The sequence below is a fragment of the Rana temporaria genome, chromosome 3, assembly GCF_905171775.1.
Source record: "Rana temporaria chromosome 3, aRanTem1.1, whole genome shotgun sequence".
Classification (NCBI taxonomy): Eukaryota; Metazoa; Chordata; class Amphibia; order Anura; family Ranidae; genus Rana; species Rana temporaria.
Window position 1 is genome coordinate 289,554,196 of NC_053491.1, and position 16,276 is coordinate 289,570,471.

A 16,276-nucleotide genomic window follows, 5' to 3' on the forward strand; every position below is an offset into this window, starting at 1 on the left:
GCTAGCCGACTATCTGAGCCGGGAATCGCTCTCGTACAACGAGTGGTCTCTGAACCACCGAGCATTCTCCCTCCTAACGAAGGCATGGGGCATCCCAGAGGTCGACTTGGCAGCAACACCAGCGAATGCCAAATGCCCGAGGTTCCTCTCCAGAGCTCCCTTTCGGTCAGCCGAGGGGACGGACTGCCTAGTACACCCTTGGGACTTCAACCTGGGGTACATCTTTCCCCCAACTCCTCTAATAGCGAGGTTCCTAGCCAGGCTCCGGAGGTCCTCAGTCACAGTAATCATGGTGGTGCCATTCTGGCCGAGGAGGCCGTGGTTCACGACCCTCTTGCAGCTCAACACCCGGCCTCCAATCCACCTGCCGTTCTCAGCAGATCTCCTATATCAAGGCCAGTTCCTCCATCCGGCCCCGGACAGACTGCACCTAACAGCATGGAGGTTGAGAGGATTAGGCTGATAGAACAAGGTTGCTCCCCAGAGGTGATAGCGACACTGATGCAAGCCAGGAAAAATTCCACAAATACCACCTACACTAAGGTTTGGGAAAGATTCATTCTGATGGCACAATTAAAAGGCTGGGATCCTGTCTCTCCAGCTCCATCCCAAATTCTGGAGTTCCTGCAGTCGGGCGTTGATAAGGGACTGAATTCAAGTACCCTCAAGGTACAGATATCCGCCCTGTCTGCCAAAACAGGCACTAGATGGGCTATTCACCCTCTGGTTATTCAATTCATGAGAGCTTGTCTGAAGATCAGACCCCCCAGAAGACCTTCCTTTCCTACTTGGGACCTTTCGGTGGTTCTAGAGGCCCTCTCCTTACCACCCTTTTTTCCGTTTGACTCCATTTCCCTGTGGGACTTGACTCTGAAATTATCCTTCCTCATCGCTATTTCTTCAGCCAGAAGGGTGTCAGAGATCCAGGCTCTGATGGCCAAGGAGCCCTATTTAGTCTTCCTATCCGACAGAGTGGTACTAAGGCCTTCAGACCGTTTCCTACCAAAGGTTGCTTCGGCCTTCCACTACAACCAGGATATCGTCCTTCCACATCTTACGGACGAGAACGGCGAACCTCACGCCTTGGACATTAAAACTACCATATCCAACTACCTTTCGGCTACCACTCACCTTCGAAAGACAGAGGCTCTCCTGATCATTCCACACGGAGCCAGACGCGGCCAAGCAGCTACTTCTCGTACCATCGCCTCCTGGCTAGTCAAAACTATTGAGAAGGCCTACTCTGTTCAACAACTTACAGCTCCGGAAGGCATCAGAGCGCACTCGACCAGGGCAGTGGCAACATCCTGGGCAGCATATTGTGGTGTCTCATCAGAATCCGTCTGCAGGGCAGCAACCTGGTCTTCCAGGCATACGTTTATATCCCACTATAGAGTGGACGCTGCTCTTTTGTCTACAGCCGACTTTGGTAGATCCATCATCAGGGCCAATTCTTCCGCTCACTAGGAAATAAATACTATTGCATTAAACCCTCCCGACTGGCGAGTTATTTCCCATTGTGTGCTGCCATGAATGCGTCAGGAAAACGGAAAATTGTATACTCACCTTTCCGTAATTTTCCTTTCCTGACGCATCTTCATGGCAGCACACAGATCCCACCCTGCTGTTTAATGATGATATATACAGAGAATGGTGCGGGGTGTTCCCTCTTCAAATTTATAGGTAACCAATCCTGTCAGGTTGTGGGGGCGGAGTCACAACCCATTGTGTGCTGCCATGAAGATGCGTCAGGAAAGGAAAATTACGGAAAGGTGAGTATACAATTTTCCGTTTTGTAACCCCCGTATGAAACCTTTAGTTCACCTTGATCAGCCCTAATTAACTAGTTTTCCCCTTTCTCCTTTTACTTATAATTTTCCTGTTGTTTATCTTATTTTCTTGCCCTTTAATAATTAACTTTTCCCCATTTTTATAAAAAAAATATATATATTTAAAGTGTTGCATTAAAAATCAGAAAGTAGAGCAAAACCCTTTTGTTTCATTTGTAAATGACATTGCAACGTTTTGTACATAATTTTAGTATCATTATAAACAGTAGACATTGACCATTCAGCCCCGGACCAGGCCACTTTTAGTGATTCGGCACTGTGTCGCTCTAACTGACAATTGCGCGGCCGTGGGACGTGGCTCCCAAACAAAATTGACATCCTTTTTTTCCCACAAATAGAGCTTTCTTTTGGTGGTATTTCATCACCTCTGCGATTTTTATTTTTTCCGCTATAAACAAAAAAAGAGCGACAATTTTGAAAACAATGCAATATTTTTAACTTTTTGCTATAATCAAAGCTTTTTTTCTCAGAAAATAGGTGCAGGAACTCAACCACGACCCTGTTCAGATTTCAAAAACAGTAGAAGGGTCTTAAAGGGGCATTAAATACCAGGATTGCATTACATACAGAGTGCAGAGTTCAGGGGGTTACACACAGAGTGCAGAGCTGTCACTTGTAAACACAGAAACCAGACTTCTGTGTTTACAAGTGATTGTGGTGAGCGGGCACCAAAGGGTCTGAGCCAGAGGCACAATTTTGGGACCATTGTCATTTTTACAGCAATCAGTTACTGTAATAATGACACTGACAACGAAGGGGTTAACCACTAGGGGCGCTAAGGGGTGTAGTGTTCCCTAGGGAGTGACACTTACTGTTAGGGGCGTGGCTACATGTGACACATCAATGATGACCTTCCCAATCATGGTGAACGGTTATTAGTGACAGTGTCACTAGGCAGAATAGGGGAATGCCTTGTTTACAAAGGCATTCCCCTGTTCTGCCCTTGCCGACCACAATCGAGGGGCACCTGGAAACATCAAGTTCCCGCGACCAGCGGCTGCACTCGCAAGGAACACGGCGGGCACACGTGCGCCCCCGGTGGCGCGGGCACCTGCTGGACGGCAGATTTAAAGGGACGTACCTGTACGCCAATCTGCCTGCCCGTGCCATTGTGTCGACGTATATAGTCGTCCAGCGGTCAGCAAGTGGTTAAAGAATAACATTTATAGTTTTTATTTTTTATCTACAGTAGTACTATTTTAATAATTAACTGATTTAAAAAGAAAATAGTGTACTTAAAGTGGATTTAAAACCTCACACATACCCAGTGAAGTGAACAGCCTCAGATGATACACAGGGATGAAACAAATCTCCCTACATACATTTTACATGCATATCTGCTGTCTTCAGCTTGCTATATTCTTTAACCACTTCAGCCCTGGAGGATTTGGCTGCCCAATGTCTGGGCCATTTTTTGCGATCGTGCAACGTGGCTCTAAAAACAAAATTTACATCCTTTTTTTCCCACAAATAGAGCTTTCTTTTGGTGGTATTTGATCACCTCTGTGTTTTTTATAAACAAAAGTAGAGCGACAATTTTGAAAAAAAAAGCAATATTTTTTCCTTTTTGCTATAATAAATACCCCCAAAAATATAAAAAACTATTTTTTTCCTCAGTTTAGGCCGATATATATTCTTCTAAATATTTTTTGTAAAAAAAACGCTATAATCGTTTATTGATTGGTTTGCGGAAAAGTTATAGCGTCTACAAAATAGGGGATAGTCTTATGGCATTTTTATTAATATTTTTTTTTACTAGTAATGGCGGTAATCAGCGATTTTTATCATGACTGCGACATTAAACATCGCACACTTTTGATGCTATTTTGGGACCATTCACATTTATACAGTGATCAGTGCTATAAAAGTGCACTGATTACTGTATAAATGTGACTAGCAGGGAAGGGGTTAAACACTAGGGGGCGAAGTAAGGGGTTAGGTGTGTCCTAGGGAGTCCATCGAACTGTGTGGGGGCAGGGCTTACTGTGACATGACACTGATCACTGCTCCTGATTAAAGGGAGCAGATGATCAGTGTCCTGTCACTAGGCAGAAAAGGGAAATGCCTTGTTTACACAGGCATCCCCCTGTTCTGACTCTCTGTGACCTGATTCCGGGACACCGGTGGACATCGAGTCTGCGGGTCCCGGCATGGTCACTGGGAAAGCAGCTGGCGCCTTCTTAAAGGCGATGTACAGGTAAGCCCATTTGCCTACTGCTGCATTTCTGCCGACGTATATCGGAGTACAGTGGTCGGCAAGTGGTTATAATTCTTACACTGGGTTAGAATTGGTACTTCCTCATTCAGCAGTAACAGTGTAGTCTTGGATTACACTCTGAGACAGCTGATTGATGGAAAGACACACACTTCCCCCCACATAGGCAGACTTGCAGAGATGTGTTGTGAATAGACCAGCTTTCTACTAATCTATTTATACCAACCTCCCTTGAGCCCTGGTTCACACTGGGTACGATTTGGAACGATTTGAGATGCGAATTGACATGTCAAATTGCATCTCAAATCGGCGGCAATTGTCGGCAATGGCACTGTCCAAATCAGTGCGACGCCGCATCTGCGATTTCAAAAAGTAGTTCCTGTACTACTTTTTGCGATTTCGGGCTGCGATTTACATTAAATTGCGGCCGAAATCGCGGCAAAATCGCGGCAAAATCGCAGCCGCGAAATCGCGGTAAAATCGCGCATTTTACCGCGATTTTGAATTCGCAGCAGTGTGAACCTAGGCTCACACAAATTTTCAGCTGCTTTTACCTCCCATGTTGGAGAACTTGTCAGAAGTTATCATGCTGATAACAATAGAATGGAGCAGGATAATGACACAGGACTCAGGGCTTTGGAGAGAGATAAAAAAAACACTACAAATATATGTGCTTAGGTCAAATTTAATGAATCGGTTTTACATCCACTTTAAAAAATATGTATTACTTTGTTATCTTAAGTAATTACATAGTTATTGCCCATAGTATACATGTAAAAATACCTCTAGTCCATAAGGGGTGCACAGGCATGAGAGCTAAAGTAATTAAAGAAAAACTAGATTAGTGTCCATATAGCACTATTTTAGTAATCATGCAGCAAGGAGACCAGACTTGTAGCTACACCCAGAAACTGAGATAAAAACAAATAATATATATATATCCTTAAAGTGGATGTAAACCCCCCATACACCCAGTGAAATGAACAGCCTCAGGTGATGCACAGAGATAAACCAAATCTCCCTACATAGGTTTTATATGTATATCTGCTGTGTTCACATTTATATACAGTTTAGAAAGTTCAGATTTTCTCTTCCTGGTTAGCACAGAGTGTGATGTCTGGGCATACAGCCAAGATAGCTAACATTGCTGATTGGAGGAAAGGCACACACCCCTCTCATCATAGGCAGAGACTCTCAGAGCTGTTTTGTCATAGGAGCTGCTCTCTGCTAATCTATTTTAGCAACCTTCTTTGACAAAAGATTTAGGCTGCTTTTGCCTAAAAAGTAAAAAAATATGTCAGGAGTAGGGATGAGCTTCGAGTTCGAGTCGAACTCATGTTCGACTCGAACATTGCCTGTTCGCCTGTTCGGCAAAAAATGAACAATAATGCCGCGTACACACGGGCAAACATGTACGATGAAACCGGTCCGCCGGACCGTTTTCACCGTACATGTCTGCTCGGGGATTTCTGTACGATGGCTGTACTAACCATCGTACAGAAATCCGCGCGTAAACAATACGCGGGGCGTGTCCGCGCCGTCGCTGCGACGATGACGTGGCGACGTGGGCGGCCCTGCCAGTTAAATGCTTCCACGCATGCGTCAAAGTCATTCGAAGCATTCGAGGGATGGCGGGCGCTCGGACATGTACGGTAGGTCTGTACAGATGACCGAACATGTCCGAGCGGGCAGGATTCCAGCGGGCTGTTTTAAAACAAGTCCAGAAATATTTGCCCGCTGGGAAAAGGCCCGGCGGGCAAATGTTTGCTGGAATCCTGCACGCTCGGGCCTACACACGACCGAACATGTCTGCTGAAACTGGTCCACGGACCAGTTTCAGCAGACATGTTCGGTCGTCTGTACGGGGCCTTAGGGGTGTTCGCGGCAAATTCGAAAACCCGCGGAACACCCTGTTAAGGTCTATGAGAGAAATCTAAAGTGTTAATTTTAAAGGCTAATATGCAAGTTATTGTCCTAAAAAGTGTTTGGGGACCTGGGTCCTGTCCCAGGAAACTTGTATCAATGCAAAAAAAAGTTTTAAAAACAGCCGTTTTTTCAGGAGCAGTGAATTTAATAATGCTAAAAGTGAAACAATAAAAGTGTAATATTACTTTAAATTTCGTACCTGGGGGGGGGGGGGTGTAAAGTCAGCATGTGAAAAAGCGCATTTTTCCCATACATAGAACTGTCCTTGCACAAAGTGTCATTTCTGAAAGAAAAAAAGGCATTTAAAACCGGCTTTGCGGCTCTAATGAATTGTCGGCTCTGGCAATTCAGAGATGATTCATTCATAAAAAATAAAAAAGCTGGGGGTCCCCCCAAATTCCATTAACAGGCCCTTCAGGTCTGATATGGATATTAAGGGGAACCCCGCCGTCAATTTAAAAAAAAATTACGTGGGGTTCCCCCCAAATATCAATACCAGACCCTTCAGGTCTGGTGTGGTTTTAAGGGGAACTCCACCCAAAATTTAAAAAAAAAATGTCGTGGAGTTCCCCCAAAAATCCACACCAGACCCTTATCTGAGCACGTTAACCTGGCCGGCCGCAGAAAAGAGGGGGGACAGAGTGCGGCCCCCCCCTCTCCTGAACCGCACCAGGCCACATGCCCTCAACATAGGGAGGATGTCCCCATGTTGATGGGGACAAGGGCCTCATCCCCACAACCCTTGCCCGGTGGTTGTGGGGGTCTGCGGGCGGGGGGCTTATCAGAATCTGGAAGAACCCTTTAACAAAGGGGACCCCCAGATCCTGGCCCCCCCTATGTGAATTGGTAATGGGGTACACTGTACCTCTATTGGTTGTGAATGTCACCGGCGCAAAAGAAAATAAATAAATAAATAAATGTGAACCGTGATCTGCTGCAGTACTGTGTGCCCTTAGTGGGGGTCAATAGTGCATGAGGAAGAAAAGTGTTACTGCGCTGATCTAATTATCCAGAGGTATTAAATCTCTGGGAGTATGGACATAGTGAAATATCAGGGCCACAATGTACCCAATTTAAAATGTGAATAACCTGGATACAAACAATATATAAAAAAATATAAGAAATATATGAGTCATACAAATGTGACACAGTGATTTCAAACTTGAATCGTATATCTAGATCAGTATGTCAGCATACAATCCATATGCCACAGTGCTTCTATGAGAAAAATGGCTGTTGCTGCTACTGACCAACCAAATAGTGAAAACAATACGAAAGATATTACAAAAAATATTGTGTATATATGTGTATAAAACTACAATATGCAGTACAATATGCAGTATGCCAACTGCACCGTGAGTTGTCCAATAACCGATATTGGAACAAAATAAATATCAAAAAAGTGAAATAATTATCAAACAACCATACAAATGTGCAATGTGCTGACTGCACTTAAAAATAGTCCAAATGGCAGGCAATCTTGCTCTTATACAATAGGTTCCAGCAAACACAAGGTTCAATGTTGGTAATACTGTGTAGAGGAAAGTGCCGCTATCTCTTCCACCCGACAAAGATGTGCCACCATCACCAATGGTTAAAATCAACACTCACCAGACCCCAGATATTATTAGGCTCCAAAGTGGTGTCTTTTCTTTGTCCGTCAGTGGGTGTTGCCTCCTTTTCCCTTTTACAAGGTGTCATCAATTCCTCAAAAACAAGGGGCTCATCATGGTGTAGTATATTAAAATATGTATTTATTTAAAAAAGGTAAAAAAATAACACTTACAATATAAAGTGCCTCTGACCGGCACTGAGTGTCTTTGGCAGTGTCAACCGTTAAAAGCCGCTGACCAGCATTTAAATGGCGTCCTAAGAGGTGTGCTTGCCCCGCTGTGCTCCGCATGTATTGCTACAAGGGGTCCGGGCGCGCTGGTGTGCTGCACCCTCTATGTGCGTGTCCAAACAGCCTCTACGCGTTTCGCTAATTGCGTCGTCAGGAGAGCTGTGGACACTACTGTTTAAGCTGTATTTATACCCCTGTGGATTCACTGAAATGCTGCAAGGTAGTCACAGGAAACAGGAAGTCTTCCGGCCACCATCTTGGCTGATGGCACAGGAAGTTCCTGTTCCACCATTTTGGTTACTGGATACCTGGCTATTTGCCAGTCCTGGCTGTTACTGGGTGTCAGCAACAAAAATATGGATATACCCCTGTGGATTCCCTGAAATGCTGCAAGGTGGTCACAGGAAACAGGAAGTCTTCCGGCCACCATCTTGGCTGATGGCACAGGAAGTTCCTGTTCCCCCATTTTGGTTACTGGATACCTGGCTATTTGCCAGTCCTGGCTGTTACTGGGTGTCAGCAATAAAAATATGCCCAGCAGCCAGGGTGGCTGTGTGTGTGGGGCGCTATGTGCGCTGCTACCTCCGTTCGTTTGTGCACCTCCCCCCCCTCCGTGTGCGGGCGCTTATCGCCGTGTGTTATTCCCTGTATTATCGCCGCAACCGGAAGTGCTTGTGCGGCCATCTTGCCTCCGTCACCGGAAGTGTCCGTTCCGCCATTTTGGTTACTAGCATCCCATGTTTGTCTATGCCTGTTTTGGGTAATGGCTAATTCTCCACACAGGATGTAATGCTAGTCATTTTAGCTACTGGCAATGGTCCCTGTGTAGCAGTCACCGTCTCTGGTTGACGCTACCAGGGACACTTTACAAAAAACAACATTTTATCACCTATATTACTTTAAGTGGTCAAAAGCTGTGTTTATTAAAAAATGTATTTACTAAAAATTAATCAAACACCATGAGGCCATAAACAGCAGGAAACAAATACAGTTTTCATTTTTCTGCTGCTATATTTTGACTTTTCTGTATAAACACTTAAACACTTAAACACTTAAGTTTGCGCCAAACAGGGCCTTTAACAGTTTTGAAACTTTTATAGATTTGCAAAAAAATTATAAGAAAATTAAACCAAAAAAAAAATTAATAAAATTAAACAGCACTAGATCACTTGATGATAGATCACCTACCATCAAGTATTAGAAACCAATGAGTATGTGTATTAAACAATACAGGGTTAAAATATCAGTAATAACACACACTGAGAAGTGTTTATACAGAAAAGTCAAAATATAGCAGCAGAAAAATGAAAACTGTATTTGTTTCCTGCTGTTTATGGCCTCATGGTGTTTGATTAATTTTTAGTAAATAAATTTTTTAATAAACACAGCTTTTGACCACTTAAAGTAATATAGGTGATAAAATGTTGTTTTTTGTAAAGTGTCCCTGGCAGCGTCAACCAGAGACGGTGACTGCTACACAGGGACCATTGCCAGTAGCTAAAATGACTAGCATTACATCCTGTGTGGAGAATTAGCCATTACCCAAAACAGGCATAGACAAACATGGGATGCTAGTAACCAAAATGGCGGAACGGACACTTCCGGTGACGGAGGCAAGATGGCCGCACAAGCACTTCCGGTTGCGGCGATAATACAGGGAATAACACACGGCGATAAGCGCCCGCACACGGAGGGGGGGGAGGTGCACAAACGAACGGAGGTAGCAGCGCACATAGCGCCCCACACACACAGCCACCCTGGCTGCTGGGCATATTTTTATTGCTGACACCCAGTAACAGCCAGGACTGGCAAATAGCCAGGTATCCAGTAACCAAAATGGGGGAACAGGAACTTCCTGTGCCATCAGCCAAGATGGTGGCCGGAAGACTTCCTGTTTCCTGTGACCACCTTGCAGCATTTCAGGGAATCCACAGGGGTATATCCATATTTTTGTTGCTGACACCCAGTAACAGCCAGGACTGGCAAATAGCCAGGTATCCAGTAACCAAAATGGTGGAACAGGAACTTCCTGTGCCATCAGCCAAGATGGTGGCCGGAAGACTTCCTGTTTCCTGTGACTACCTTGCAGCATTTCAGTGAATCCACAGGGGTATAAATACAGCTTAAACAGTAGTGTCCACAGCTCTCCTGACGACGCAATTAGCGAAACGCGTAGAGGCTGTTTGGACACGCACATAGAGGGTGCAGCACACCAGCGCGCCCGGACCCCTTGTAGCAATACATGCGGAGCACAGCGGGGCAAGCACACCTCTTAGGACGCCATTTAAATGCTGGTCAGCGGCTTTTAACGGTTAACACTGCCAAAGACACTCAGTGCCGGTCAGAGGCACTTTATATTGTAAGTGTTATTTTTTTTACCTTTTTTAAATAAATACATATTTTAATATACTACACCATGATGAGCCCCTTGTTTTTGAGGAATTGATGACACCTTGTAAAAGGGAAAAGGAGGCAACACCCACTGACGGACAAAGAAAAGACACCACTTTGGAGCCTAATAATATCTGGGGTCTGGTGAGTGTTGATTTTAACCATTGGTGATGGTGGCACATCTTTGTCGGGTGGAAGAGATAGCGGCACTTTCCTCTACACAGTATTACCAACATTGAACCTTGTGTTTGCTGGAACCTATTGTATAAGAGCAAGATTGCCTGCCATTTGGACTATTTTTAAGTGCAGTCAGCACATTGCACATTTGTATGGTTGTTTGATAATTATTTCACTTTTTTGATATTTATTTTGTTCCAATATCGGTTATTGGACAACTCACGGTGCAGTTGGCATACTGCATATTGTACTGCATATTGTAGTTTTATACACATATATACACAATATTTTTTGTAATATCTTTCGTATTGTTTTCACTATTTGGTTGGTCAGTAGCAGCAACAGCCATTTTTCTCATAGAAGCACTGTGGCATATGGATTGTATGCTGACATACTGATCTAGATATACGATTCAAGTTTGAAATCACTGTGTCACATTTGTATGACTCATATATTTCTTATATTTTTTTATATATTGTTTGTATCCAGGTTATTCACATTTTAAATTGGGTACATTGTGGCCCTGATATTTCACTATGTCCATACTCCCAGAGATTTAATACCTCTGGATAATTAGATCAGCGCAGTAACACTTTTCTTCCTCATACACTGTACCTCTACCATTTCAAATTCCAAAAAACACACAGACACCGTAGAAAAAAATCCTTTATTAATAAAAAAAAAAAAAAGAAAAAATCCAGCGGTGATAATTCACACTCGATGCGGCTCCCCGCTCCAACGTTGTCTTCTATCCAGCGACGGATGATCTCTCCAGCGACGAGTGATCAGCGGTTCGGTCCAGCGATGAGAAGATCCATCCGTCCAGAGCTTAGCAGGCGAGCTCATCTCTCCGCTGGACACAGCCCAGCGGAATGACGCGCTGGAGCTGTGACATTTCTTAAATAGGGGAAGCGGCCACCCGTCACGTGACCCGCCCCCTCTGACGCACCCTCGTACGTCACTGGGAAAGACCGGGAAAGACCGGGCTTTCCCAGGAACGTATGAACGCGTCATTCCGCTGGGCTGTGTGCAGCGGAGAGAGAAGCTTGCCTGCTGCGCTCTGGACGGATGGATCTTCTCATCGCTGGACCGGACCGCTGATCACCCGTCGCTGGAGAGATCATCCGTCGCTGGATAGAAGACAACGTTGGAGCGGGGGGCCGGGCCGAGAGTGGTTTCACATTGCTGGATTTATTTTTATTTTTTATTATTAATAAAGGATTTTTTTCTACGGTGTCTGTGTTTTTTTTTAACTATTTACACTTTCTTCGTGAAATGGTAGAGGTACAGTGTACCCCATTACCAATTCACATAGGGGGGGGGCCGGGATCTGGGGGTCCCCTTTGTTAAAGGGGTCTTGCAGATTCTGATAAGCCCCCCACTCGCAGACCCCCACAACCACCGGGCAAGGGTTGTGGGGATGAGGCCCTTGTCCCCATCAACATGGGGACATCCTCCCCATGTTGAGGGCATGCGGCCTGGTGTGGTTCAGGAGAGGGGGGGCCGCACTCTGTCCCCCCCTCTTTTCTGCGGCCGGCCAGGTTAACGTGCTCGGATAAGGGTCTGGTGTGGATTTTTGGGGGAACTCCACGCCATTTTTTTTTAATTTGGGGTGGAGTTCCCCTTAAAATCCACACCAGACCTGAAGGGTCTGGTATGGATATTTGGAGGGAACCCCACGTCATTTTTTTGTTAATTGACGGCGGGGTTCCCCTTAATATCCATATCAGACCTGAAGGGCCTGTTAATGGAATTTGGGGGGACCCCCAGCTTTTTTATTTTTATTTTTTATGAATGAATCATCTCTGTAATTGCCAGAGCCGACAATTCATTAGAGCCGCAAAGCCGGTTTTAAATGCCTTTTTTTCTTTCAGAAATGACACTTTGTGCAGGGACAGTTCTATGTACGGGAAACAAGCACTTTTTCACATGCTGACTTTACACCCCCCCCCTAGGTACGAAATTTAAAGTAATATTACACTTTTATTGTTTCACTTTTAGCATTATTAAATTCACTGCTCCTGAAAAAACGGACGTTTTTAAAACGTTTTTTTTGCATTGATACATGTTTCCTGGGACAGGACCCGGGTCCCCAAACACTTTTTAGGACAATAACTTGCATATTAGCCTTTAAAATTAACACTTTAGATTTCAAATGTTCGAGTCCCATAAACTTTAATGGGGTTCTAATGTTCACATTAACATTTGGTGTGTTCGCAAGTTCTGATGCAAACCGAACAGGGGGGTTTTCGGCTCATCCTTAGTCAGGAGTTTTCAGGCTGATAACAGAAGAACGGGTCAGGAGAGAGCTATAAGACATAGCTCATTGAACAGAGATAACAAAATACTGCAGAAATATGTGCCCAGCTCAAATTTCATGAATCAGGTTTACATCCACTTTAAAGTGATATTAACCACTTCCTTACTGGGCACATATACCCCTTCCTGACCAGGTGAAATTTCAGCTTGTGGCACTGCGTCACTTTAACTGACAATTGTGCGGTCGTGCGACGTGGCTCCCAAACAAAATTGATGTCCTTTTTTTCCCACAAATAGAGCTTTCTTTTGGTGGTATTTGATCGCCTCTGCGGTTTTTATTTTTTGCGCTATAAACAAAAATAGAGCGACAATTTTGAAAAAAAAAACAATATGTTTTACTTGTTGCTGTAATAAATAGCCCAATTTTTTTTTAAAACATTTTTTTTCTCAGTCTAGGCGATACGTATTCTTCCACATATTTTTGGTAAAAAAAAAAAAATCGCAAGAAGCATCTGGTTTGCGCAAAAGTTATTGCGCTTACAAAATAGAGGACAGAATTATTATTATTTTTTATTATTTATTTTTACTACTAATGGTGGCGATCAGCATTTTTTTCATGACTGCGACATTATGGCAGAGACATCGGACACTTTTGACACATTTTTGGCGCCATTCACATTTATACAGCGATCAGTGCTATAAATATGCACTAATTACTGTATAAATGTGACTGGCATTGAAGGGGTTAACGCTAGGGGGTGTGGAAGGGGTTAAATGTGTGCCCTGAATTGTGTTCTAACTGTGGGGGGAGGGGGGTGACTGGGGGAGGTGGCCGATCTATGTCCCTATGTACAAGGGACACAGATCGGTCTCCTCTATCCCCTGACAGGACATGGATCTCTGTGTTTACACACAGAGCTCCACGTCTTGTCCCTGTAGCCACCGATCCCGAGTGCCTGGCAGACATCACAGCCGCCAGGCACTCGCATCGGCATTTCAGCGATGCGGCGAGCACACGCGCGCCGCCGCCGGACACGCGCGCCCGCGCCGCTGACTGCGCGCGCAGGCCGTAAAAACATGGCCAGTTAGAGAATTAGAACCACCCTGCGGCCGTATAAAGTCGTACGGCCGTCGGGTAGTGGTTAATTATTAGTGAACACATACCAATAAACATACACAGCATCCAGTGAAAACATGAACCACTCCAGCAAACAAGAACAAAAATAACTAATAAACCAAATTACTAACTACTGTATATACAATATATGCACAATATAAGGGACACAAATAACAGGGATTCAAGGAGGGGAATCACAACTGGGTACAAGAGCAGGGAGCAGGAGCAAGGCAGAGGGGTGCAGGAAAGATCAGGATACAGGAAGCACATGGATCTTAGCAAGAGGGCAATCAACAGGACAGTGACACGCTGGGGGAAGAAAGAGCAGCCTTAAATATCCACCTGGCGACTGAACCCTCGTGTCACAAATCATTCCAGCCTGCTGGCTCTTGGGAGGCACCTGCTGGTGGACACTGGAGCTGCAGCAAACAGCCCAGAGCAGCACAGCGTCACCAGCAGGTGAACTCGATCCTAACACACTAAACACAAAGGGCTAGATTCAGAGAGAATTTATGCCGGCGTATCTATAGATACGCCGCGTAAATTCAAATCTGCGCCAGCGTATCTTCTTTCTGTATTCAGAAAGCAAGATATGTCGACAATAGCCTAAGATGCGACTGGCGTAAGTCTCATACACTGTTGTATCTTAGGGTGCATATTTACGCTGGTTGCTAGGTGGCGCTTCCGTCGTTTTCTGCGTAGAATATGCAAATGACCTAGATACGCCGATTCACAAATTTACGTACGCCCGGCGCAATTGTTTTTACGTCATTTACGTTAGGCTTTTTCGGCGTAAGGTTACTCCTGCTATTAGGAGGCGCACGCAATGTTAAGTATGGCCGTCGTTCCCGCGTCGAAATTTGAATTTTTTACGTCATTTGAGTAAGTCGTTCGCGAATAGGGCTGGACGTAATTTACGTTCACGTCGAAACCAATGATGCCTTTGCGGCGTACTTTGGAGCAATGCACACTGGGAAATTCCACGGACGGCGCATGCGCCATTCGCGAAAACCGTCAATCACGTCGGGTCACCAAGAATTAACATAAAACACGCCCCCTCATTTACATTTGAATTACGCGCGCTTACGCCTGCCCCATTTACGCTACGCCACCGTAACTTAGAAGGCAAGTGCTTTGTGAATACAGCACTTGCCTCTCTAACTTACGGCAGCGTAGCGTAAATACGATACGCTGCACCGCCGTAACTATGCGCGCCCCTACCTGAATCTAGCCCATTACAGTCAGTAACAGTGTACTGCACATATTGAGGGGAAAGAAGAAAGTTATTAGACAAGTTTATTTTTTTTCTGAAACTCCTGTCTGGTTGTGGTACACAAAAACCTCCTATTACCCTAGTAATAAAGTTGCCAAATAGAATGTTTCATAAAATATGGCTTAAGGGATAACTAAACCATCAACATTTTTATATTTTGCAGCTTACCAGCTCTTAGATGTGGTGGGTGCATTATTCTATAATTTTTTAGGCTTAGAACATTTTCAGCAAATACATAAAATAGCTTTAGATCTTGCTGGACATGCAAAGTCCTTGTCAATGCGAGCTGGACAGAAAACAAAGCAACGTTTGTAATGAAAATTAACAAAGGTAGACGCATTTGTAATCCAGCCTAGGTGGCAATCATGGATCCCTTTATATATACAGTAAACAGAGACAGGAAGTACAGTATGTTTTTGCAGGAATACCAGGTGAAAATAAAGGGAAAAAGGGAAAACAAAAACAAATGCAGCCAACACACCTATGGACCGGCAAACTGAGATATATTACATTTTTGTTTTTGGGTTTAGGTATGCTTTAACTCCCATTTGATTGTATGTGTCGATTAAGGTATCCATAGTTATATTCATACTAAAATGTCCAAAAAATGGTGCATTATGGCTCAGGGCTAAAGATCAAGAACATACCATCTCACTGTTTGATGATCTCTGGAGAAATAAAAATGTTTAATTTCTCACTTTCTGACCATCTTCTTTTTTCAAAGAAGAATTTTACAACTTCATTACCATGCATCCTAAATACTTTATTGTTCATAATCAGTTTACTAATGGAAAATATGTACAAGAAATAAATCAGATTTTTTTTTTGTAGAACCAAATTGAAATTAAACAAGGAACTTTTCTCTAGCTAACATAAAATCTCCCAGATACTTGCATCTTTTATTCTCCAATATCCAGAAAATGGATTTTGCAGTTTCTTCACACTGAAGTTTTAACACATATAGGCAATGTTATTCTTGAAAACTTGACCTTTAGCTTGTTCTCTGAGTGAGTCTTTTGCTGTTCTTCTTACTGTTTAGTTTTCACATCTACTCAGAGCTACAGTTAAATGCTTCTTTTGTTGATCTTTCTTTACAGTGCTGACATTTCAAAACTGCCTCACCTCTATACTATTTCAGGTGATTGAAATATGCCTTAGCCACTTTTACTTGATTTTTTGCTTGGAAAAAAAATTGAAAATGTATATGTATGTACTACAATAAATT